Consider the following 24,320-nt stretch of genomic DNA (forward strand, 5'->3'; position numbering starts at 1 on the left):
AGTCTTATACACACTTTTAAAAACAATATTTTAACGATGTCGTGGGTGCGTGCGTGTGTGGTCGGTCTCGAAAAGGTCGCCAATAAAAACGGAGAGAACGGGCAATTAACAACGGATGCAAGTTTGGAAAAGAGACAACAACGGAGTGTTGGTGCAATGTGGATGATGTGCATCATGTGATGATGAATGTGACAACCAAATAATTAACACGACAACAAGAGAATAAAAGGGGAATCTTCTTGAGCGTCGGTTTCGAGCTGTTACAGTCTCCCGTGGAGTTTACCTTTCGAAATCTTATACTTGTTGTTGTGGGCTTAAAACACCTTGTTGTATCATTGGCGGACTTAGAACACTGTTGTGTAATATTTTTGGCGGCTTAAATACCCCTTGAATAACGACCATAGTGAGCTGCTGGTATCATGCATCACCTTATTTAATTTTACTGTCCTTGTAGTTGTTTCATACCGCCTAATGGCCCCCAAGAACTCCAACGCTTGTAACTGGGCCAGGTCCGAGGAGTCCAAACTTACTTTGGAAGACCTTGTCAGATTAGGATTCTTGTTGTCTTGAAAGGAGATAAACTAGCGAGCTCCCAAAGAAGAGCCCTACTCGCAGCCTCGACAAGGAGAAGTTGTTATTTTCACTCATCATTTACGCACAGGTTTTTGACCACCTGACTCTAAATTCTTCAGGGATCTTTTGCACTTCTTCAATCTCAGGCCTCGGGATATTGGTCCCAATTCTATGACCAACATATGTCAATTTCAAGTTTTATGCGAAGTATATCTCCAGATTGAGCCGTTAGTGACTCTGTTTAGGGAGTTCTTCTATGCCAATCGACAGACTGAAGTCAAGAACAACGCCTCTTGTGAACTTGGCAGAATCTCCTTCCAGAAAAGGAAAAATAATTTGTTCCATGAGTCTAAATTGGCAAGTCATCCGAAGGGATCGTACAAGACCTAGTTCTATTGCAGAATTACTACCCCGGCAGAAGAAAATCCGATGTCGGGTTACAGATTGGAGATGATCGGCAACAACATAGAATTCTTGGGATGGCCAACAAATGAAGAAAGGTATATGATGGCTCATAATCATATAAAAAGAGCCTTGGTTGCTCATGGCCTAACCGGTATCAACTTGATCGTTGCTCGCTAAAGTGGTGCATCCATCCTATGAGCGCGAGGATGAGTTTAATGTGTGACCAGTGAGGCGACTCATCCGATGATCAACACTTCTCCACCAAAGATTTATCCGATGATGCTCTTCAGAAAGAGGCGAAGAGGTTTTTGTGTGACTTAAAGGAGAGGTGTAGTATTACTGGTTTAGGTCCATTTTATCTGCTAAATCCTTTGCCATCGGTACTGATCTTTTCCCATCAAGTATACTTTGTTACTTTGTTGATTTTATTTTGACCCGCAATCCTTAACATGCTCCTTCATTTGTAGGATGATTCCAGCTTTTGGAAAGTCACACCTCAGATCCTTGTTCTTTCCATGGGTCAAGGAAATGATCTGGACCGTGATGACCCGACTCCCGACTCATATTAAGGAGAACCATCTAAGGTAGAACTCGACTCACTTGGCCATTTGTTTACTGAACTCGCTGACACACCTTATTCTCAGGGTGACTCTGAAGCTAGCAAAGCCAGCGAGGTTGACGTAATTCCAATTTCTTCAGTTCCTCAGAAACATTTGTTGCAAGAAGGACAAGGCAAGTCGTCCGTAAGGTTAAAATGTCAAATCAAGATGCCCATTTAGTTCCCAATTTTCTTTTGAAGAAAACGCAATTCGCTGGTCAGTCAAAACGCTAAACCTGAAGTGACCATGGCGAGCTAGACCCAGGCTTGCCTCACGCACCCCTGGTTCGTAAGCCACGTGTTGACGTGCAATATGATCCTTGTCTTAAGGTGGGTTTTTTAAACAACCTCTTAGTCCTTCAAAATCATTTACTAGTAATCTCCTCCATCTTCGGGCACCTCATTTGTGACGCTAGTTCCCAGCTTTAATGTCAATCACGGGCAAGTTTCTGATTATAATCTCATTTCATATATTTACCTTCCTTAGCATAATATTTGATTTCTGATTTGTGTAGGGTGAAAGCCGCTTTGCCTAGTCGCGCTACCGGGCCATGTGCTGAAAAGCAAAAAAAATTGGAACCCTAATCAAAAAAAGCAGCCATCGAGGCTGACCTTTCTGAAAGGAACATTCCAGATGCTGCAACCGAACCAGGAACCATTATTGAAACGCCTAAATCAGATGAGCCAATTTTAATGAACACACGAGTAGATATTACACGCATTTCAGATGATCCTCCTGCTCATCCACCAAGTCTGGCTCGTCACTTTAGTCTGACGACTCATGTGAATGGTCCTATTCCACCGACTGACCAGAGAGCTCCGGATGTTGTTTTTGTCAAAGAAAAGTGTCAAGCTCCTGTTGTTTCCACCTCTCCTATTAAGATTGTGGCCAAGGACGAACCAGTGAACTTGGAAAAGGGAAAAACCCAGTTGGAGCTCCCGAATATGTCTGTGTTTAGTGTTGAAGAAATCCACCAGCAATACTTGACTCGGCTATTTGAAAGTCGGGAAATTGAAGCCAATATGATTTGTGCTCTCAAGGAGAAATATGAGGTAAAAACTCTTGCTTACCTACTCCTTATCTTTATATATCATCACTAGCCCCGAGGGGGCGGTTTATTATAAATATGATAAGTCGGCTCTCTTCAAACTAGTTAAATGTGAACTTGCATCTGTAGCCCCCAAGGACGGAGTTGTTATGATGATAATGAGTCGCTACTTCTGCACGATGGAATTTTTTATGAAGATTCAACCTGTAGCCCCCAAAGAAAGAGTCGTTATGATGATAACGAGTCGGTACTTCTTCATAATGGATTTTTTTATGAAGATTCGACATGTAGCCCCCAAGGGTTGGCTCATTCTGTGATATGAGGCACGTCTTCCTCTTTTTCCTCATACCCTTTTGAAAATAAGTGCTATGCATTAGCCCCCAAGTGTTGAGTATATTGTGTGCAATATGCTCGGGACTTCAAAAAATATTTCCTTGTCATGTCCTTCTTATTCCTTATAATATGCCATTCTTAAGGCGTGTCATAATCACAGTTTTGATAAACTTGATGCATCCATCAGAGCTATGTAGGATATGTTGAATTTGTGGCCGTAGACCTGCAGAAGCGTCTTAAGGAAGAGATGAAGTTGAGGGCTAAGGCTGAATCGGCGGTGGCTTATTTTGAGAATTCTGCTTGTCAAGCGGACGACCCTTTTGAGCAAGCTGTGAAATATTTTGAAGCAGAAAAGAATGCCCTCTTGAATTGTGCCAAAAAGGCCGAGGGGAAACTTGGTCCCTTGAAAGAAAATTATGTCATTCTCGTGAAGAAACTCAACGAGATGCTAACTACCATCTTTGGTAAGACCTTGTGACCTTTATTCCCTTGAGATTCTCACATTGATATGAAAAAAAGAGCGACTCAAAGTTGTATTTGTCTTTCATGTGTAGGCCGAACAGATTAGTCCTTGGTATTCAATTATGGCCGTTAAGAATTTGAAATATCTTCCCATTATGAAACTGAAAGCGATATTCACTTATGTGGAACAACTATTCACCGGGTCTGTTTATTCCATTGTGGCCATCAAGAATATGGAATATCTGCCTCGGACCCTCAAGGATATGCTACAGCAACTCTCCACTATGCCACAATGGGTCTCCGCAACCCGGAAGTCGGCAGCTCGCGGCGGGGCAAATTCGGCTCTTGCGCGTGCTAAGACATATTTACTTGAACTCGATTTGGCGGCTCTGAAAGATGGATTTCTAGAATATAAGTTGGACGGCTCAGATTTTAGTCGTGAAGATTTTGCTCATGTAATGAAAGAGACCAGGCCACTAGCGACTCTTTTCGCACAGCAAGTTGACACATCCGAGTACTACTCCGCGTATAGCATTGATAATGAATGCATCCCAATGCCTAAAGATGAACCCTCTGAGCTGGTCCCGCCTCATTACAAGAGGAAAACATGTTCCTAAAGTTGATGCTTCTGCTACGTTTCAAGGAACTTCAATTTTTGAGTCGCTCAGGGCAATTCGGTGGCTTCAAAAGGGTCAACAGGCCATTAATGATGATGAGCCGGAGGAATCGGACGATGAATCAGCCGGCGACAAAGATTGAAGGCGGGTTCCTTTCAGAACAAAATAACTCGCCCGAGAGAGAACTAGCTCCAAGCACTTTTTAGACCAAAAATCTTGAATATTTAACAAATCCCGAAGTGAATTTGTAATAGGGGTAGTAGAAACTCTGAAATGTTTTGTTGTGCCATCGTGCACGTTGGTTTGCACTTAGCTTGTTGTGGTAAAACTTGTCATGATATTCTATCATTTGATCCTTTTACCAAAATGTTTGATTGAATTTTGAAATAGGCAAAAACAAGTTGTCACAGACACTTGTTTATTGAATTCTTCCACAACATTGTTTGTGAAATCATATGACTTAAATTGGTCTTGATATGATCGCAGTTTTATAACCCGATTATTCATGATGAGCTGGTAAAATAGTACTTGTACCTAAAAGGTTAAGACGTAATACCCCACAGAAAATCGAGTATAACTAATAGGCCGACTCAATGAGACACGGTAAAAAGAGTAGGACTTTAAGCCGGCAAACAAACTTGATTTGCGAGGCCCACCTTTTGAGTTAAATTCCTCACAACATTGTTGTAGAAGATGTTGCAATTTGAACTGGTCATAGTGTGACTACAGTTTTCATAACCCGGTCATTCGTGATGAACCGACAAAAATAATAATTGTCCCTAAAACATTAGGACGCAGAAATAAATAATAAAACATAACTCATAGGCCGGCTCAGTGAGACACGGTAAAAAGAGATCTTCGAGGCTCAAGTCTTGCTTCAATGAAGCGGGTATGATAACCCATGGTTTATCCTAGCTTTCACTATGTCGTCTCTCACGTGACCTAAACCAATCTTTTAACATTGCCAGTTCAGGGTCCATAACGGATTGACTAGTCAAGAGTACATGGGGTCACCTGATCGGATTCACATCAAGCATACACGCAAGTTTAATCATTTTGTGGCGTCTTTGCCGGATCAAGAGTGTGAGAAAGCTAAACTCGATGATTTGGAAGCCCCCAAGTGACCTATGATCATGGAAAAGCTCCGCATAGGATATACATAAGACAATGTTATTACTGTAAAACAATATGGGGTCCAGGTAAGCCAACTTGATTCCATTGATCATAATTTGATAATCTGATGATTTGTTCGAGCCATAAGCTCCCAAGTAACATGTTTTCAACTACTAAAGGCTCATGCTTAGTTTATGAGATACAACCGAGCTTTGTTAGATTCAAATTTTTATAGAAGTATGTACAAAAAATTTTGGGGTTCGATACACGAATAATGAGCCGATGGCTCTCGTATGATAAGGCCAAAGGTTTGGTCGGGTTGACTTACTCAATAGTTGGCTTTCTTGAGGGGACCCTTATCAGCCGGGTCAACATCGGCCGTGAGGAACTTTAATTTTTTGGCGGCGTAGGTTGGCTCAGCATAAGCTGCATCTCCTTCCTCGCATTCCTCGGCTATCTTCCTTCTACCTCCCACCATTATGGTGCCTTTGGGACCCAGCATCTTGAGTTTGAGGTAAAGGTTCATCTGTCAAAAAGTGCAGTAATATAAGATGTTGATGTTGCTTCCTCTATCCATGAGGTCCTTTGTGAGGGTATAACCACCAACCTGAGGCGCCACCACCAAAGCTAGATATCTCGCATTATCAACCCGGGGAGGGTGATCCTCTCTGCTCCAGATAATTAGTTGCTCAGGCCTATTGAGATACGTTGGGACCGCCGGCTCAATCATATTGATCGATCTTTGCTTGCGTTTCTTGTCCTCTTTGCAAGCGTTCGTGGTGAAAATGTGGTATTGACCATTATTCAACTACTTAGGGTTGGTCTGAAGCAAAATGTGGTATTGATTGTTATGCTACTGATTGTCCAAAGCAGAATGTTGCTCATTGCTAGTATTTCCTTGGTGCTGATAATCTGATCACGAGCCGCCTGGTTCATTGAAGCTTGATCTTGAGAACCCGCCAGGTGGGCCGCCCTCTGAGCCGGCTTGACCATACTAACCTGGATGTCCTCCACCATTATTCCCGTGGTGACTTTGGAAGGCTTGATTCCAGAACTCCTACGTAATATAACAATTCTCCCATGAGTGAGTAGACGGCTCATCATGTGCACAATGCTTTGGGCAAGGCCCCTTGAGTGCTTCCTCACAATTGTGTGGCTTATTCCCATTGTAAGCTCCTCCAGAGCGATTATTTCGGTGCTGGTTCTTAAACCCAGTATTGGTATTGGCCACAAATTTTGACTGGGACTCAGGCTGCTTTCGTTTGTTATTTCGACTTGCATGGTTTCCACTTTGATAATTACCCTTGGCACCTTCTCCTTTCTTGTTCTTGCCAGCTTTCTCCTTGTTCGAGTCGGGATCCTTCATACCATCCGACTCACCATACCTTGTCAGAACATCCATTAAATCGCCCATGTCTGGAGTCTTCAGCTTTAGGCAACTGCTACGGCGACAGAAATCCTTCTGTCGTCTCTTGAGCTTGCGTTGGTTTTCCCGTTGAAGAGGAAAGGGCGATGCAGCACAGGAGCAGTAAGTATTTCCCTTAGTTTGAGAACCAAGGTATCAATCCAGTAGGATAATCGCGTCAAGTCCAAAGTACCTGCGCAAACACAAAAGAGCTTGCACCCAACGCTATAAAGGGGTTGTCAATCCCTTCAAGATTGATTGCAAAGTGAGATCTGAAGGCGGAAAGTGCAACAAAGTAAAATTGTAAGGCTGATAATATGGTGTGAAGTAGACTCGGGGGCCATAGTGTTCACTACAGGCTTCTCTCAAAATAGCAAATAATAAGGTGGGTGAACAAATTACTGTCGAGCAATTGATAGAACCGCGCAAAGTCATGACGATATCTAAGGCAATGATCATACATATAGGCATCCCGTCCGAGACAAGTAGATCGATACTTTCTGCATCTACTACTATTACTCCACACATCAACCGCTATCCAGCATGCATCTAGTGTATTGAGTTCATGACGAACAGAGTAACGCTTTAAGCAATATGACATGATGTAGAGGGATAAACTCAAACCAATGATGAAAACCCCATCTTTTTACCCTTGATGGCAACAACACGATGCGTGCCTCGCTACCCCTTCTGTCACTGGGTGAGGTCACCGCACGGTATGAACCCAAAACCAAGCACTTCTCCCATTGCAAGAATCATAGATCAAGTTGTCCAAACAAAACCCACAACTCGAAGAGAATTACAAGGATATGAAATCATGCATAAGAGAGATCAGAAGAAACTCAAATAAGATTCATAGATAATCTGATCATAAATCCACAATTCATCGGATCTCGACAAACACATCGCAAAAGAAGATTACATCGGATAGTTCTCCATGAAGATCATGGAGAACTTTGTATTGAAGATCCAAGAGAGAGAAGAAGCCATCTAGCTACTAGCTATGGACCCAAAGGTCTATGGTGAACTACTCACGCATCATCGGAGAGGTCATGGTGTTGATGAAGAAGCCCTCCGTATCCGAATCCCCCCTCCGACAGGGCACAAGAACGTGCCCCAGATGGGATCTTGCGGAGATAGAAGCTTGCGGCGGTGGAAAAGTATTTTCGTGGATCTCTCGCGCAGTTTTGGAATTTTTCTGAATTTATAAGCGGAAGAGGTAGGGCAGACGTGCCACATGGGGCCCACAAGCCTGCTAGGCGCGGGGCCCCCTGGCCGCGCCTAGGGGGCTTGTGGGGTCCCCTGCTGGCCCCTGCCTTGGTTCTCAAGTCTGGCGTGTATCTTCTGTTCCGGAAAAAATCTTTTCGGAAGTTTTATTCCGTTTGGCGACCGTTTAAAATCCTCCTCTAAAAAGGGTCAAAAACACGGAAAAACAGGAACTGGCACTTGGCGCTGAGTTAATAAGTTAGTCCCAAAAAAGATATAAAAGGCATACCAAACATCCAAAGTTTGACAAGATAATAGCATGGAACCATCAAAAATTATAGATGCGTTGGAGACGTATCAGCAACCCACCTTCAGGACTAGCGGATGGAAGCGACAATTTTTCTCCAAGATCAGGACGGCTTGGGAAGCTATAATGTTGTCCGACAAATGCATGATTTCTACAACCCTGCGAGTCCAATGATGGGCTGACTCGCCCGTGCGTTGTACACAGTGTTGAAGGTCCACAATTGTCATGGGGCGTTTGCATGTACCTTGAAAATTCTTGATGAACCCCTCCTTCAGCTCGGACCAAGTGTTAATTGAGTTGGGTGGAAGGTTTTTCAGCCAGGTTCGAGTCGGCCCTTCCAACATCATGATTAAGTACTTCGTGCAAACCGCATTGCTCACGTCGAGCATATAAATGGCTTGTTAGTAACTTTCAATCCATGCTACCGGCTCGAGATCAGTTGTATAGTTTGGTACCTTGTGAGGACCCTTGAAGTCCCTAGGAATAGGCTCACGACAAAGTGGCGAAGATAAGCAAGGGATGCCAATCGTTCTGGTGCTGATTCTAGTCCACTTTGTTGCTGAATGGGCTCTACTACATGTGGTTGAGCTGCCCGCCTTGCCGCTGCTTCTGCCTCCGACTGTCAGGAGGCCCTCGCGGCATCAACGAGATCTTGAGCATTTTGTAATCCTAACCGGGTTCGGAAACCCGAGGCTGCTGTCATCGTCCGCTGCTGGAAACGACCGGAGAATCTTCATGGCGGCTGGCATACGGTGTAGAGTGCATCCGATCTCGACTGTACGAGTACTGCACCTGTTAGACCACTACTATTTTCAGCATCTCAATGACATTCCTAGCTTCGATCTCAACCGGGGAATTTCAGTGAATAGGAAGCAGTGACCCTCCAAATTACGTGTTGCTGCCACATATTGTCAATGGGGTTGGAGAAGTGACCCTACAGCATACGAAAATGTTGTGGCGACGGCTGAGCCGGCGGGGGCTCAGCTGCCTCTTCCTGCCCGCGCGGTGGATTTTGCACAACGCCTGGTGTGTGTGTGTGTACTAGCAAACAAGCGAGTCAGCGTCATGTTTGGCGGCAACCGGGACTGGTGCCTCCTATGGTGAACCGCCTCAGAAGCCTCCGGCCGAAGCCCTAGCCGCCAAGCATCTGCCCTCAAGCGCTCCGACTCGTCATGGATATGAGCATGCAACTCCACCATCCGGGCGTTTTCGGTTTCGAGCTTTTGTTGGAACTTCACCATCTCTGCACGAAGCTTTACTAGTTTCGCGTTGCGCTCTTCCTAGTTATCTGTAGTGACAGGACCCTCCAAGAGTTATGTCATCTCAGCCACTAAGTCATTCATGACCCGAGTCGGCATTTTGTCTGGTCCACTCGCACCGGCACCGACTTCTGCCTCCGATGGGCCTAGAGTCGTCGTGGTTCCTTTCATGTAGACGGTGACCAGTCGGGGTGGCTCACAAGATTCCTTGCCGCCTTTTGTCTCCTGGAATCCCCTAAGTCCCCCATCATATAGAGGACAGATTGATTCGGTGTCTCCCATCGACGACTCGCCATCGGTGCTGATGAGGGTGTCCATGCCACCTGCAGACTCATCCGGGAGGCCGATTCCTTGAGTGAATCCGTCGAAGACGTGACGCCGGCTGGGTTGGGCGTACCGAGCCGACTCGACGATGTCGATGAAGGTGTCCGGCTCGGGTACTAGTGCGCCAATTTTTCCGATGAAGACGTGGATCTTGCCAAAGGGGATCTGGTACCCCGTCTCGATTGAGCTGGCCTCAGGGCCCCAACCTGATTTTTCGATGCTAAGCTTGCCTCTGAGGCTCTTGGTCATAAAACCAACCGCGTAGCTCCCAAACCCTAGAAGACCTCCCTACAAGAACTCAACTCCACCTTATGATAGCCCCACACTGGGCGCCAACTCGTGGTTTTGTCACGCCAGATGTCCTTGCTACGGTGACAGAAATCTTCTGTCGTCTCTTGAGCTTGCGTTGGTTTTTCCCTTGAAGAGGAAATGGCGATGCAGCACAGGAGCAGTAAGTATTTCCCTCAGTTTGAAAACCAAGGTATCAATCCAGTAGGAGAATCGCGTCAAGTCCAGAGTACCTGCACAAACACAAAAGAGCTTGCACCCAACGCTATAAAGGGGTTGTCAATCCCTTCAAGATTGATTGCAAAGTGAGAACTGAAAGCAGAAAGTGCAACGAAGTAAAAGTGTAAGGCTGAAAATATGATGTGAAGTAGACCCGGGGCCATAGTGTTCACTAGAGGCTTCTGTCAAAATAGCAAATATTACGGTTGGTGAGAAAATTACTGTCGAGCAATTGATAGAACCGCGCAAAGTCATGACGATATCTAAGGCAATGATCATACATATAGGCATCACGTCCGAGACAAGTAGACCGATACTTTCTACATCTACTACTATTACTCCACACATCGAACTCTATCCAGCATGCATCTAGTGTATTGAGTTCATGACGAACAGGGTAACGCCTTAAGCAAGATGACATGATGTAGAGGGATAAACTCAAACCAATGATGAAAACCCCATATTTTTACCCTTGATGGCAACAACATGATGCGTGCCTCGCTACCCCTTCTGTCACTGGGTGAGGTGTCACGCCCAAGATGCGACCCTATCCTCAATTTGGCACGAAGGCCTCGTCAGGGATAGAAGCACATCTCGACGTGTCGCAAGAATGGATATCGTTACAAGTACATGTACTGAAAAGAAGAGATATATATATATAGAATTGGCTTACACTCACCACAAGCTACATCAGTGTCACACCAGTACATTACATAATCATCAAGAGTAAGATCAGGGTCTGACTACGGACGAAAACAAACGAGAAAAGAAGTACGACGTCCATCCTTTCTATCCCAGGCTGCCGGCCTGGAACCCATCCTAGATCGATGAAGAAGAAGAAAAGCAACTCCAAATGAACAATCAACGCGCTCGCGTAAAATAATCTTTACATGTACCTGCAACTAGTGCTGTAGTAATCTGTGAGCCACAGGGGACTCAGCAATCTCATTTCCAAAGGTATCAAGACTAGCAAAGCTTATTGGGTGAGGTAAGGTTAAGTGGTGAGGTTGCAGCAGCGGCTAAGCATATATATGGTGGCCAAACTTACGAGTACAAGAAATAAAAGGGGGAGGATCCACGCATAACGGTCGTGTCTACTGATGATCAAACGAATGATCCTGAACACCTACCTACGTCAGACATAACCCCACCGTGTCTTCGATCGGAGAAGGAACTCACGAAAGAGACGGTCACGGTTACGCACACAGTTGGCATATTTTAATTAATTAACTTCAAGTTATCTAGAACCAGTGTTAAACAAAGTTTCCATGTTGCCACATAACCGCGGGCACGGCTTTCCGAAAAGATTTAACCCTGCAGGGGTGCTCCAACTAGTCCATCACAAATTACCACAAGCCGCATAGAAATCCTCCATCACGAAGCTCGCGATCTCGTCGGATTCCCTAGTGGAAAACCTCAACTCTGAGATTACCCAAAGCATCACCGGAATCCCGATGCCCAAGATATTTCGTCAAAGGTAAAACTAATCCAGCAAGGCCGCCCGACGTGTCGACGATCCCGATAGGAGTCGCGTACCTCGTTCTCAGGACACGACGGATGAGCCATGGTTACCACGCCAAACGCCGAGTTGCCCCGGGTAGCATTAATAAGCTGCTCTGTTTTGGACCAACACTCATGAGGAGCACTGGCCCGGGGGTTGATTAAATTTCCTCAGGTTAATTACTCCCTATGCAGTTCATTAGTTATTAGGCAAATGTAGTACCAAAGTTGGGCCTTGCCAGACCAGCTTTAATCTTAGACGAATTATCAAGGGGGTCCCCATAACGACCACGATCGTGTTAGGAGCACTCGTTTATGGAACATAACACCGGTAGCCGAAACTAAGGGGGCAAAGGTGGAACAAAACACCAGGCTAGAAAGGCCGAGCCCTCCACCTTTTACCAAGTATATAGGTGCATTAAATTCAATAGCAGATAAATATGGTGATATAACAAGGAACCCATGTTATCACATGGAAGCAACTACACCTGCAGCTAGCAACGCTAACAACAGGGTTAAGCAAGCGGTAACATAGCCAATCAGTGGTTTGCTAGGTCAAACAGGTTGAAGGTAATCATGGCATAGTTGAGAGGCTGATATTTAACATGTGGTAGGCAACGAGACATAACGTTAGAAGCGATAAACTAGCATGGCAATGATAGTAATGGTATCTAGGGAAATGGTCATCTTGCCTGAGATCCCGCTTGGAAGAAGAACAACTCCGAGAAGTCGGTGATCCAACGTAGTCGAACGGGTCCTCACATTCCGACACACTTGCGGAACTCTATCGGAACGGAGCAAACCGGAAACAAACATCAACACAAATATTCACCACACGATGCACAACATGATGCATAACCTACTATGATGCATGATCAGTTCAAAGATGCAAGGGATGGCATGGCAATTCACCTCACGCAAACACGACACGCCCGTTGCATATCGATGAAACTCCACGATTAATTATTTAATTCACTCCCAAGTATTTACACGGCAATATTAAATTGTTGTTATCATGGCAAGGGGTGAGCGATGATCCTACCTGACATCCTAGTCGGGTAACACACGAAACATGGATCGGAGCTACGGCACAAGAAACATGCAACACAATATATCATGCCATGAATGTGTCATGCATGCGAGTTCATAACACGGGCAAGAAGGGAAAGAAACAGGTGTCGCCACGGCGAGCGCAAGGGGAACTAAGGCGGCAAGACGGAAACGATGCCACGGCAACGTTCCTATCCCGATACTCAACGAGATATCGGTGCCACGATCTGGAAGCGTGTCCAGGAACGCTAAATAAAGAATGAGGTGATCCCGTATATCGGGTTCCCATGTGTCGGGGCGCGACGGAAAGAAGACAACGCTCAGCAGGCAACATATATGGCGCAAGCATACGGTTACATCTCATACATCACATGCACTCGGTTCACAACAACGTTCCAACCTATACCTTTGAAGCGTGCAAAACGGAGCGGTTCGAGTCAGTGCGGTGTAGGTGAACAAAGATCTTCGTGCACGTCGTGGAAGTAGTTGTACACGGGTCTCGTCGACGGTAGTCGTACTCTTGCGTCGGTACACCAGTCTTCTCGTCGGTAGTCGTGTACTAGGCGTCGGAAGACGGGTCTTCGGCGACGGTAGTCGAACACGGGTCCGAGGGTCGTCGAGGACGTCGTGGTACTCAACGATCTTGTCGGATCCACGGCAGGCGGGGATGGCAGTCGACACAACAGCATCAGCTAGCAACAACGGCGGAATAGCAACAGCAGCACGCTACGCCAACTAGCGGACCATAGCGACGACGACATCAAGCATCATCACATAGTAGCTAAGCAGCAACTAACTATAGCAGCAAGCAACCTACATCATCTAGCATTGGCGGCAGGCAGGCACTAGCAAGAGCAGCAGGCTAGCAGCAAGCTACAACTAGCTAATTAGCAGCAGCAGCAATATAGCGGCAGGCAGGCACAAATAGCAGCAACAACAAACAGCGCGCAGCTGGCAAGCAAGCAGTAGCAGCATCTAGATGGCAGGCAAGCAACATCATTAGCAAGCAGCTACGGCAAGCAACGGCATCAGCGGTAGCTATAGCAATAGCAACAGCATGCAGCTACAGCGAACAGCAAGTAGCAGCCAGGCATCAGGGCACAGCAAGCAGCAGAGCAGCGGCTACAGCAAGCGCAGGCAAGCAGCACAGCAACATCAAAGCTACATCCGGCAGTAGCAACGGCAGGCAGAGGAGGCCGAGCCTGGAGGACTTGGCGCGCACAGGGCCTGGAGAGAACGGCGCAGGGGAGCAAGAGGTCAGTCCATGGCAGCGGCACACTGGCGACGGGAGGCCAAGCACAGAGCTCCTTGCGTCCATGGAGGTCCTGCGACGGGGGTAGCCGGCGGCGGCCGGAGCTCCTCGCGATGGTGGGGCCATGAGGTGATGGCCATGGCGAGGTCGGGCGAAGCGGTCGCGGGGAAGGCGGCTCGGGGCGGCGCGGGAGGCCAGGGCGGCGGAGGAGAGGCCGGAGAGGCGGAGCCCCGAGGAGGGGGGCGAGGGCATGGGGAATCGGACGGTGCTAGGGAGAGCTCTGTGGGAGGAGGAAGGCACGAGAGGAGGGGGAGACGAGGAGGACGGTGCTCGGGAGGGGAGAACGACGCTGGGGTTCGGTCGCTAGGGCAGGGGGAGGAGGCTTGGGCCTTGGCCGGCTGGGCCTTGGGTAGGCCTCCTCCTCTCTCCCTATTGTTCTTTTTTTAAAAATAAATAAATCAGACAACAAACACAAAAGAAAAAGGTTTTAAACAAAATAAAAAATTCTTTTTTTAACTCCTTTAAAAATACACCCCAACTTTTAAAATAGATTGGGCCTTTCAAAACAATTAAAAAAATGAAACCTTCTTTTAAGAATTAAAATAAAACCCTTTCACAAAAGAATAAAATCTAAACTCCTTTTTGACAAGAGAATAAAATAAAACCTCTTTTATTTAAAGAATAAAATAAAAGGTCTTTAAAGAAGAAAAGAAAATGAGACTGTTTTAAAATAAAACAAGAGGAGAAATAAAATAAAACCCAAGGGTTGCACCCACATTTAATAAAAAGGACCTTTTAAAAGAAGACGAATCTTTTGAAGGGGGTTAAAACTGAACTTTAGCAAAACCACAAAAACGAAATAAGAGGGGAGAGGAGGTTTTAGATCCGCGGTGCAATAGGGTTTGAATCAGCTCTATTGCACCCACTCTCGTCACGCCAACGAACAACGCCACACTCACAAGCACTCACAAGCAACAACACGGCGCAACATCAACACCGACAACACACAGTTGACATGATGCCATGCATGATGCGATGATCCAAACTAAATGATGATGCAACAAACAAAAATAACCACACGACAGAAACGGAAATAAAGGGGGAATCTTCTGGAGCGTCGGTCTCGGGCTATCACATGAGGTCACCGCGCGGTATGAACCCAAAACCAAGCACTTCTCCCATTGCAAGAATCATAGATCAAGCTGGCCAAACAAAACCCACAACTCGAAGAGAATTACAAGGATATGAAATCATGCATATAAGAGATCAGAAGAAACTCAAATAAGATTCATAGATAATCTGATCATAAATCCACAATTCATCGGATCTCGACAAACACACCGCAAAATAAGATTACATCGGATAGATCTCCATGAAGATCATGGAGAACTTTGTACTGAAGATCCAAGAGAGAGAAGAAGCCATCTAGCTACTAGTTATGGACCCGTAGGTCTATGGTGAACTACTCACGCATCATCGGAGAGGTCATGGTGTTGATGAAGAAGCCCTCCGTATCTGAATCCCCCTCCGGCAGGGCACCAGAACGTTCCCCAGATGGGATCTTGCGGAGACAGAAGCTTGCGGCGGTGGAAAAGTATTTTCGTGGATCTCCTTATTTTTTCTGGGATTTAAGGGAATATATAGGCGAAAGACCTAGGGCAGAGGAGGCCCAGGGAGCCCATAAGCCTGGCAGGCGCGGGCCCCCCTGGCTGCGGCTAGGGGGCTTGTGGGGTCCCTGGTGACCCCCTGCCTTGGTTCTCAAGTCTCCCGATCGTCTTCTATTTTGGAAAAAATCTTTTTGGAAGTTTCTTTCCGTTTGGACTCCGTTTAAAATCCTCCTCTGAAAAGGGTCAAAAACACGGAAAAAACAGGAACTGGCACTTGGCACTGAGTTAATAAGTTAGTCCCAAAAAGATATAAAAGGCATACAAAACATCCAAAGTTTGACAAGATAATAGCATGAAACCATCAAAAATTATAGATACGTTGGAGATGTATCAGTCCTAATGAAAGGACTTGGAGGTGAGGCCATCGTCGCTGTGTGGCGACTAGAAGGGCTTGATCGGGAAAGAGAGACGGATTTTACCCAGATTCGACCCCTCCAATGGAGGTAAAAGCCTATGTCTTCCTTTTGTGTATATATTAATGGTGATGTCGATTGGAAGGATGCGAAATAGCTAACCTAGCTCTCGAAAGTTTCTTGCTTGATCGCTCTGGCTCGAGGGCTCCCCTTTATATATAGGTAGAGGTCTCGAGTTTACAATAGAGTCCAAGTCAATAAACGCACGTGACCTATTACAATTCTATCTCATCTTGTTTCGCAAGTCAGGAAATCTTCTGGTGTATTCCACCTCGTGGGCCTTGAGTCACCATCTTCGAGTACTGGGCCGCCGAGCGGCTCACTTGGTAAGTCTTCCTATTGTCCTTCTATCCTTTCTACAGCCCATTGAGTATGTACTTCTTGAGTCGCCTACAGTCTAACATGGCCGAAACGACGGGTTATACCACGGGATCATATCCCCGGCACTTGGCTTTACCCTAATGATTTCTAGTAGTTGCAGATGTTTTCTAGAGGTTTAATCATAAGTTCATATGATCCAAGTATGTAAAGTATGTTAGTGTATGCCTCTCCCTCATATAAAACCGCAACAACGATTACCGACCTAGTTATCGATTGCCTGGGGACAAATCCTTCTCTTGTGTTAAAAAAAAGCTCTCTACTAAACAACTAACTTAATTAATCTTTATCTAAATAGCCCCTAACTTTCATTTACTTGCTCTTTATTTTCTTGCAAAGCTATCTATTACACCTACTAAGTATTTCTAGTTTCCTTCTCGAAATGTAATGTCATACTTGTTGCACGCAAAGTAAGCGCTAGCGTGCATAGAGTTGCATTGGTGGTCGATAGAACTTGAGAGAATATTATTTTTACCTTTAGCTCCTCTTTGGGTTCCTCTTACTTATCGAAAAAGGCTACAAACAATCCACTGCATTTGCGGGTTATCAACAGTAGTACCGTTGGGGCCTGATAACCCACAAGTATATGGGATTGTAAACGGTGTCCCCAAACAGCCCCAAACCCCTCCATATATATAGGAGGAGGGGAGGGGGTGCCACCCCTAGGGTTCCCCCCCCCTAGGTGGTGCGGCAGCCCCTAGATGGGAGGTGTGGCGGCTAGGTCAAGGGGAGGGGGTAACGCACCCCTAGGTGGGCCTTAGGCCCACCAGCGCCAGGGTTTCCCACCCCCCCCCCCTCTCTCCCTCCTGCGCCTTGGGCCCCTTTGTGGGAGGCGCACCAGACCACTTTGGGATGGTTTCCCACCACCTTTTGGCCCATGCTACCTCTTGGGGCAGGTGGCCCCTCTTGGTGGTCCCCTGGGACCATTTCCGATGGTCCCGGTGGTCCCGGTACGCTACCGGTGATGCCCGAAAAATTTCCGGTGTCCAAAACCATCCATCCTATATATCAATCTTTACCTCCGGACCATTGCGGAGATCCTTGTGACGTCCGGGATCTCATCCGGGACTCCGGACAACTTTCGGTAACCTCGTATAACATTTCCCTATAACCCTAGCGTCATCGAACCTTAAGTGTGTAGACCCTACGGGTTCGGGAAGCATGCAGACATGACCGAGACGTTCTCCGGCCAATAACCATCTGCGGGATCTAGATACCCATGGTGTCTCCCACACGTTCCACGATGATCTCATCGGATGAACCACGATGTCAAGGATTCAATCAATCCCATATACAATTCCCTTTGTTTGTCGGTATAGAACTTGCCCGAGATTCGATCGTCGGTATACCTATACCTTGTTCAGTCTCGTTACTGGTAAGTCTCTTTACTCGTTTTGTAGCACGTCATCGTGTGAGTAACTTCTTAGTCACATGGAGCTCATGATGATCTTCTACCGAGTGGGCCCAGAGATACCTCTCCCTCACACGGAGTGACAAATCCCGATCTCGATTCGTACCAACCCAACAGACACTTTCAGAGGTACCCGTAGTGCACCTTTATAGTCACCCAGTTACGTTGTGACGTTTGATACACCCAAAGCACTCCTACGGTATCCGGGAGTTGCACAATCTCACGGTCGAAGCAAAAGACACTTGACATTAGAAAAGCTTTAGCATACGAACAATACGATCTAGTGCTATGCTTAGGATTGGGTCTTGTCCATCACATCATTCTCCCAATGATGTGATCCCGTTATCAATGACATCTAATGTCCATGATCAGGAAACCATGATCATCTATTGATCAACGAGCTAGCCAACTAGAGGCTTGCTAGGGACACATTGTGATCTATTTATTCACACATGTAATACTGTTTCCTGTTAATACAATTATAGCATGAACAATAGACGATTATCATGAACAAGGAAATATGATAATAACCATTTTATTATTGCCTCCAGGGCATATTTCCAACAGTCTCCCACTTGCACTAGAGTCAATAATCTAGTTACATTGTGATGTATCGGACACCCATTACATTATGGTGTTGATCATGTTTTGCTCGAGGAAGAGGTTTAGTCAACGGGTCTGCAACATTCAGATCCGTGTGTACTTTACAAATCTCTATTACTCCACTCTGGACATGGTCCTGGATGGAGTTGTAGCGGCGTTTGATGTGCTTCGTCTTCCGGTGAAACCTAGGCTCCTTGCCTATGGCAATGGCCCCAGTGTTATCACAGAAGAGTGCCATTGGACCCGGCACACTTGGAACCACTCCAAGGTCGGTGATGATCTCCTTCATCCAAATTCCTTCATGAGCCGCTTCTGAAGCAGCTATGTACTCCGCTTCACATGTAGATGCTGCCACGAATTCTTGCTTGCTGCTGCACCAGCTCACTGCCCCACCATTCAAAACATACACGTATCCGGTCTGTGACTTAGAGTCATCCGAATCTGTGTCGAAGCTAGCATCGACGTAACCCTTTACGATGAGCTCTTCGTCACCTCCATAAACAAGAAACATCTCCTTAGTCCTCTTCAGGTACTTAAGGATATTCTTGACCGTTGTCCAGTGTTCCATACCGGGATCACTTTGGTACCTCCCTACCAAACTTATGGCAAGGTTTATATCAGGTCTGGTACACAGCATGGCATACATTAGAGAGCCTACGGCTGAAGCGTAGGGGACAGTACTCATCTTCTCTCTATCTGCTGTCGTGGTCGGTGACTGAGTCTTACTCAATCTCATACCTTGCAAAACTAGCAACAACCCCTTCTTTGAGTTTTCCATATTGAACGTCTTCAATATCTTGTCAAGGTATGTACTTTGCGAAAGACCTATGATGCCTAATATGTATGCCGCTTCTCCAAGGTCCTTCATTGAAAAACTCTTGTTCAAATAGGCCTTTATGCTCTCCAACATCTCTATATTATTCCCCATCAATAATATGTCATCCACATATAGTATGAGGAAAGCTACAGAGCTCCCACTCACTTTCTTGTACAGACAGGCTTCTCCATAAACCTATACGAACCCAAACGCTTTAATCACCTCATTAAAGCGAATGTTCCAACTCTGAGATGCTTGCACCAGCCCATAGATGGAGCGCTGGAGCTTGCACACTTTGTTAGCATCCTTAGGGTCGACAAAACCTTCTAGTTGCATCATATACATCTCTTCCTTAAGATTCCCGTTAAGGAACGTTGTTTTGATGTCCATTTGTCAAATTTCATAATCGTAAAAGGCGGCAATTGCAAACATGATTCGGACTGACTTCAGCTTCGCTACGGAAGAGAAAGTCTCTTCGTAGTCAACTCCTTGAATTTGTCGAAAACCCTTTGCGTCAAGTCGAGCTTTATAAACGGTCACATTACCGTTTGCATCAGTCTTCTTCTTGAAGATCCATTTATTTTCTATGGCTCGCCGGTCATCGGTCAAGTCCACCAAAGTCCATACTTTGTTCTCATACGTGGATCCTATCTCGGATTTCATAGCCTCAAGCCATTTGCTGGAATCCGGGCTCGCCATTGCTTCTTCATAGTTCGAAGGTTCACCATTGTCTAACAACATGATTTCCATCACAGGGTTGCCGTACCACTCTGGTGCGGAGCGTTCCCTTGTGGACCTTCGCGGTTCAGTGGTAACTTGATCCGAAGCTTCATGATCATTATCATTAACTTCCTCTTTAGTTTGTGTAGGCGCCACAGGAACAATTTACCGTGCTGCGCTATTTTCCTGTTCGAGAGGGGGTGTAATTACCTCATCAAGTTCTACTTTCCTCCCACTTACTTCTTTCGAGAGAAACTCTTTCTCTAGAAAGGATCCGTTCTTGGCAACAAAGGTTTTACCTTCGGATCTAAGATAGAAGGTATACCCAATAGTTTCCTTAGGGTATCCTATGAATACGCATTTCTCCGCTTTGGGTTCGAGCTTCTCTGGTTGAAGTTTCTTCACATAAGCATCGCAGCCCCAAACTTTAAGAAACAACAACTTAGGTTTCTTGCCAAACCATAGTTCATACGGTGTCGTCTCAACGGATTTAGATGGTGCCCTATTTAAAGTGAATGCTGCAGTTTCTAATGTGTATCCCCAAAATGATAGCGGTAAGTCGGTAAGAGACATCATAGATCGTACCATATCTAATAAAGTGCGATTACGACGTTCAGACACTCCGTTGCGTAGTGGTGTGCCAGGCAGCGTCAGTTGTGAAACGATTCCACACTTCCTTAGGAGTGTGCCAAACTCGTGACTCAAATATTCTCCTCCACGATCAGATCATAGACACTTAATTTTTCTGTCACGTTGATTCTCAACCTCACTCTAAAATTCCATGAACTTTTCAAACGTCTCAGATTTGTGCTTCATCAAGTAGATATACCCATACCTACTTAAATCATCGGTGAGAATGAGACATAACGATAGCCACCGCGAGCTTCAACGTTCATTGGACCACACACATCAGTATGTATTATTTCCAATAAGTCGGTCGCTCTCTCCATTATTCCTGAGAATGGAGTCTTAGCTCTCCTGCCTTGGCCCTCAAGCCCCCTGATCTTCTTCCGTTCGGGAAAAATTTATTTCGGAGATTTTATTCCGTTTGGACTCCATTCCAAAATCAGATCAGAAAAGAGCCGAAAACACAGAAAAACAAGAATTGGCACTTGGCAATGAATTAATAAGTTAGTCCCAAAAAAGATATAAAAGGTACATAAAACATCCAAAGATGACAAGATAAAAGCATGAAACCATCAAAAATTATAGATACGTTTGAGACGTATCAAGCATCCCCAAGCTTAACTCCTACTCGTCCTCGAGTAGGGAAGTGATAAAGAATGAATTTTTGATGCTTTCATGCTCCTAGCATAGATCTCCTTTGTAACTCCTCTTATGTGACTTGAATATTCAGATCCATTAGATTCAAAACAATAGGTTGCTATTGACGTGGAAACAATAATAATTCAAGCACACTAGCAAGGTAGACATGAACTTTCAAAATAACAAGGCCAAAAGAAAGTTATCCCTACAAAAGCATATAGTCTGACGCATTCGTTGTGCAATGATGATAGAGCATAGCCAGACTATATGCTTTTGTAGGGATAACTTTCTTTTGGCCTTGTTATTTCGAAACTTCATGATTACCTTGCTAGTTTGCTTGAATTATTATTGTTTCCACGTCAATAGCAAACTATTGTTTTGAATCTAATGGATCTGAACATTCACGTCACATAAGAGGAGTTACAAAGGACATCTATGCTAGGTAACATAAAAGCATCAAAAATTCATTCTTTATCACTTCCCTACTCGAGGACGAGTAGGAGTTAAGCTTGGGGATGCTTGATACGTCTCAAACGTATCTATAATTTTTGATGGTTTCATGTTGTTATCTTGTCATCTTTGGATGTTTTATGTACCTTTTATATCTTTTTTGGGACTAACTTATTAATTCAGTGCCAAATGCCAGTTCCTGTTTTTCTGTGTTTTTGGCTCTTTTCATATCTGATTTTGGAACGGAGTCCAAACAGAATAAAATCCCCAAAATAAATTTTTCCCGAACGAAAAAAGATCAGGGGGCTTGAGGGCCAAGCCAGGAGGGCTAAATAGAGCCCACAAGGCCCCTATCCGCCACCAGGGGGCGGCCAGCAGGCTTGTGGCCTCCCTGGCGCCCCCCTGACCTAGCTCCTTCGCCTATATATTCCCTAAAATACATAAAAAACAAGGGATCCACAAAAATACTTTTCCGTCGTCGCAAGCTTCCGTTTCCGTGAGATCTCATCTGGAGACCCTTCCCGGTGCCCTGCCGGAGGGGACTTTGGAGTTGGAGGGCTTCTACATCAACATCATCGCCCCTCCAATGACTCGTGAGTAGTTCACTTCAGACCTACGGGTCCGTAGTTAGTAGCTAGATGGCTTCTTCTCTCTCTTAGATCTTCAATACAAAGTTCTCCATGATCTTCATCGAGATCTATCCGATGTAATCTTCTTTGGCGGTGTGTTTGTCGAGATCCAATGAATTGTGGATTTGTGATCAGGTTATCTATGATATATATTTGAGTCTTTTCTGATTACTTATATACATGATTTGATATCCTTGTAAGTCTCTCCGAGTCTTGGGTTTTGTTTGGCCAACTAGATATATGATTCTTGCAATGGGAGAAGTGCTTGGTTTTGGGTTCTTACCGTGTGGTGACCTTTCCCAGTGACAGTAGGGGCAGCAAGGCACACATCGTGTAGTTGCCATCAAGGGTGACAAGGTGGGCTTTGTCGAGATATGAGATTGTCCATCTACATCATGTCATCTTTCTTAAGGCATTACTCTGTTCTTTTGGACTTAATACACTAGATGCATGTTGGATAGCGGTCGACGTGTGGAGTAATAGTAGTAGATGCAGAAAGTATCGGTCTACTTGTTTTGGACATGATGCCTATAGATATAATCATTGCCATAGATGACATCACGACTTTGTGCGGTTCTATCAATTGCTCGACAGTAATTTGTTCACCCACCGTCTACTTGCTTTCATGAGAGAAGCCACTAGTAAACACTACGGCCCGCGGGTCTATTCACACCTATTGTTTCCACTTTCGCTTTTACTTTGCTTTGTTACTTTGTTGCTTTAAGTTCTCACTTGCCGAACAATCTATAAGGGATTGACAACCCCTTCATAGCATTGGGAGTAAGCTTTTTGTGTTTGTGCAGGCACTTGTGGTACTCCTTCACTGGATCGATACCTTGGTTCTCAAAACTGAGGGAAATACTTACCACCGCTGTGCTACATCACCCTTTCTGGTTCGAGGGAACACCAACGCAAGGCTCCAAGGCCGCGGGGAAATCCTTTGCATATTTTCCTAGGAAGTCCCTAAAGGCGTAGCCGTAGCAGAAGGATTCCTGGTGCAGTTGCTGAGGAGAATCAAGACGTCTCCCGTCAGCACGTATTTCTGGCGCCGTTGGAAGGTCTTTTGTTGCAGTGACAGAAGTATTTCTGGCGCCGTTGCCGGGGAAGGAGAAATCTACCCAAGTAGGTCTCACAAACTCATCTCTTGCATTTACTTTTTTGCCAGTTGCCTCTCGTTTTCCTCTCCCCCACTTCACATTTGTCGTTTTCATTTGCCTTTCTCCTTTGTCGTTTTCTATTGCCTTCGCCGTTTCCCTTTGTCAGTTTTCATGCTTGCTTGTGTGCTTGTTTGTTTGTTGAAGTCATCATGGCTGAAAACACCAAACTTTGCAACTTCTCGAGAACTAATAATAATGATTTTATTAGTACTCCGATTGCTTCCGCCACTAGTGCGGAATCATATGAAATCAACGCAGGTTTGCTGAATCTTGTTATGAAAGAGCAATTCTCAGGCCTTCCTAGTGAAGATGCCGCATCCCATCTCAATACCTTCATTGAGCATTGCGATGTGCAAAAGAAAATAGATATGGATAATGACGTGATTTAGTTGAAGCTTTTTCCTTTCTTGTTGCGAGATCTGGCAAAAACTTGGTTTTCTTCTTTGCCTAAAACTACTATCGATTCTTGGGATAAGTGCAAAGATGCTTACATATCCAAGTATTTTCCGCCGGCTAAGATCATCTCCTTACGTAACGATATCATGAATTTCAAGCAACTTGATCATGAACACGTTGCACAATCTTGGGAGAGGATGAAGCTTATGATTAGAAATTGTCCCGCTCCTGGCTTGAGTTTGTGGATGATTATACAAATCTTTCACGCTGGCTTGAATTTCTCTTCTCGCAATATCTTGGACTCTGCCTCGGGTGGAATGTTCATGGAAATCACGTTAGGAGACTCTAAAAAACTCCTAGACAATATCATGACCAACTACTCTCAGTGGCACACTGAAAGGTCACCTGCTAGCAAAAAGGTACACGCTATAGAAGAAATTAACTCGCTTAGTG

Source organism: Hordeum vulgare, chromosome 3H (genome assembly GCF_904849725.1).
Source record: "Hordeum vulgare subsp. vulgare chromosome 3H, MorexV3_pseudomolecules_assembly, whole genome shotgun sequence".
Taxonomy (NCBI): Eukaryota; Viridiplantae; Streptophyta; class Magnoliopsida; order Poales; family Poaceae; genus Hordeum; species Hordeum vulgare.